The sequence below is a fragment of the Chenopodium album genome, chromosome 1 (genome assembly GCF_948465745.1).
Source record: "Chenopodium album chromosome 1, dcCheAlbu1.1, whole genome shotgun sequence".
In the NCBI taxonomy this organism is placed as follows: Eukaryota; Viridiplantae; Streptophyta; class Magnoliopsida; order Caryophyllales; family Amaranthaceae; genus Chenopodium; species Chenopodium album.
The window spans coordinates 22,793,858-22,797,761 of NC_137834.1; positions in this window are offsets into that span (position 1 = coordinate 22,793,858).

Consider the following 3,904-nt stretch of genomic DNA (forward strand, 5'->3'; position numbering starts at 1 on the left):
TCTCTAAGGTTCAGGATATGGGTTAGTCAAAGAGGGTCCATGGTTATGAGTCCGAATGCAACGCGCGAAAGCCTTACCTTTGGAAGGGTTAGCACGAGTGGATAGGACCCCATGAGTTAAACTCGCTTCCATGGTTTAGTGAATTCAACATTCTCGGATGTACCCTTTGTTTCTCAGAGCGTTCAATCAAGTAGATGGAGCATGAATTCCTAGAGGGTTATGTCCATATGTAGAACACATATGGGTTTCAGAAAAGAGAGAAAAACTCAATTTGGAAGTAGAATCAAGCCAACAGTGCCAGAACTGGTCGAAATTAGAACTCATATTTCTGGCTCGGTATTGAAAGAACGTAGCGCCAGCAAACAGGGACTATCGCCGCGATATATCCCTGTCGCTTGGCAACAGAATTGTCGCTCGGTGACTGTAGACACCTAAAAATGTCTCCCCAAATCCAAACCCGATAATGAACATCTTTCACCGCCATTCTTGGTCATGTTGAGTATTTAATCATGGAGTGCTCAAATCCATGTTCTATCCATATTCCCATTTCATAAAAAAAAACCCAATTCCTAGCTCATTTCCCCAAACCATAACTTATTTTCCTATTTTCGTGCCTTTAAACCCAAAATAATTTATTTCGTGTCCTTTAAAATCATTCATTTCGTGTCCTTTTTATAAAAACGTTTAGTCTAGTTTATTTTGGTCCATTATTTGGGTTCAATTATTGAATAGTTGGATGGGGCTTTAAAAGATCTTTCCAAAGATATATTATAAGCACAAATCCGAGTTATAACGAATAAGTTATGACCAAAATATTAAACTGAGCCCAAACCGAACCTAAGCCCACCTTACCTACGACTTAATGATCATGTGGAGAGTCCAAATGATTTAATCCAATTCCTAAACCAATTAGGATTAATTAGAAGTTTCTATAAGTTTCTAAAATATCATAATTATCCTTTTTGAAATGATAAGATTAAAGAGTTTGAAATTGAATAAAACTTTTCTTTTTTTTTAAAGTCCTAATTCTATTCGAATTGAAAGACGTTCAAAGATATACAGGTATTATTTTTGTGCCTCATATTTTTTATCCAAATTTTATATGGTTGGATATCCATTGAAATTATCTTTCCAATGATATATTATAATATCAATTCCGAGCTATAACGGAAAAGATATGAATAAAATATCAAACTCTATCTAAAACTGACACCGTCTCACTATTTCGGCCATATATTTTATTCTAAAAAAATATTTTAATTTGATTCCAATTGGGTTAGAATGTAGACTTCAAGAGCTTTCCAGCGATATCTTATTTATTTTATTCCAATTTCTGGATCAAAATATATGATAAAAACAAAAACCGCAAAAACTGATATCTATCGCAAGAGTTTTATCCGATTCGAATTCTTATCTTTTCTTCATTCTTCGACCCTCTTTTTTTTTCCTTATAAATAGAGGTCATATCTCCCCTTTTTCAATCATCAACAAGCTTGAGCATCAAATCCTTCTCTCTTCCTCTCTTTTACACCAAAAATCATTCTCTTTTCTCCCTCTCATATTCTAAGCCTTAAACCTATATTCCTAATTACACCATTCTTTCCTTAAGCATTCCAAGGAGTCCATACGACACCCGAGGTTCCGTCCTTAACCAAGGCGTGAAAGTTATAATTGACTGAGGGTTTAGACCAACAAATCTACATTTATTTAATTTAATATTCATTTGATTTATATTTTTTATTGAAATTACTAACAATTTATTCATGATGTAGCAATTTAAAGGAACGCGCGGGATGTGAGTAATTAATTAATTTAATTACTCTTATTTTATTTTCTTATTTCTAGTATCATGATTAGTTTATTTTATATTTGATTTGACTAACGCTATTATTGTTGAATTGCTTCCAATATTGATGTTTATTTTATTATATTTATTAATCACCATATTACATGTTAAAAAGAATATGTAATGAAAATCACGCCTAATAAGATAATTTGGACAACCGGTTTAGGTTACTTTTTAATCTTGTTATTTAATTCAAGTGCCACAAATATTTTAGAATTATGTGTTGCATTAATATTTAACCAATTTAGCCTAATAGTAGTTTGGAGCCAATTGAATATTTTGTATGCCTTTGAGATTGCAGGAATCACTTTTCACTATAAGAATCGAGTAGAGGTCAATATGGGCGAATGTGACTCCATGACTCACTTCGTACCATCATCCCTGATCCTCCTTTCGTGGTTCCAAACCTTATGGAGTTAGTAATCTCATGGATTATGAATGGGGTGTAACCTTCACGAGTCAATCGTTGTTGCCTATCATTGTCCCTTAATTGTGGTTGTCTTTTATGATCCGTGAACGGTTTACAAGTTCCTTAAAAACTTGTTAGCCGCTCCCTACTTTTATTGTCCCTAATCGTTTTCCCTAATCGTAAATGTCAATTCCCACTTCCTATGAGTGCCAAGAATATTCACCATATGCTTTAACGTAGGCGCACATCGAACGACGCCTACAGCGGCAGAGCCATATCTTTGGCGACAGGCTCTGTTTGCTAGACGCCAGTTTCTACATGCCTTAACAGATTTGTATGTTCGTAAAATTTTCCAATTTTTCGCAGCATTATTTCGGTTCTAGTTATGAAAGATATTCCTCAAATTTCCTACGTGTAAAAATCCTATGTTTTTAACTCATTACAGATGGTCTTTCCAATGAGATCTTTTTTATGCATATGTGTAGACACCTAAAAATGTCTCCCCAAAACCAAACCCGATGATGAACATTCTTTCACCGCCATTATTGGTCGGGTTGAGTTTTAATCTTTGGAGTGCTTAAATCCGCATTCAATCCCAATACATTTCATTGAACCAACCCAAATCATATCCCATTTCCCCAAACCATAACTTATTTTCCTCTTTTCGTGCCTTTATACCCAAAATAATTCATTTTGTGTCCTTTAAAATCATTCATTTCGTGTCCTTTTTATAAAAACGTTTAATCCAGTTTATTTTGGTCCATAATCTGGGTCCAATGATTGAATAGTCGGATGGGGCTTTAAAAGATCTTTCCAACGATATTTTATAAGCCCAAATCCGAGTTATAACGAATAAGTTATGGCCAAAATATTAAACTGAGCCCAAACCAAACCTAAGCCCACCTTACCTACGACCCAATGATCATGTGAAAGGTCCAAATGATTTAATCCAATTCCTAAACCAATTAGGATTACTTAGAAACTTCTATAAGTTTCTAAAATATCCTAGTTATCCTTTTTGAAAAGATAAGATTAAAGAGTTTGAAATTGAATAAAACTCCTTTTTTTAAAAGTCCTAATTTTATTCGAATTGAAAGACATTCAAAGATAGACGGATATTATTTTCGTGCCTCATTGTTTTTATCCAAATTTTATATGGTTGGATAGCCCTTGAAATTATATTTCCAATGATATATTATAATATCAATTCCGAGCTATAACGGAAAAGATATGAATAAAATATCAAACTCTATACAGAACTGACACCATCTCACTATTTCGGCCATATCTTTTATTCTATAAAATATTTTAATCTGATTCTAATTGGTTTAAAAGTATACTTCAAGAGATTTCCAACGATATCTTATTCATCTTATTCCGATTTGTGTATCAAAATATATGTTAAAAACAAAAACCGCAAAAACTGCAGTCTATCGCGCGAGTTTTATTCCGATTTAATTCGGATCTTATCTTAATTCTTCGACCCTTCTTTTTTTCTCTATTAATAGAGGTCATATCACCCCTTTTCCAATCATCAACAAGCTTCATCATCAAATCCTTCTCTCCTTCTCTCTTTTACACCAAAAATCATTTTTTTCTCTCTCTCCCATATTCTAAGCCTTAAACCTATATTCCTAATTACACCATTC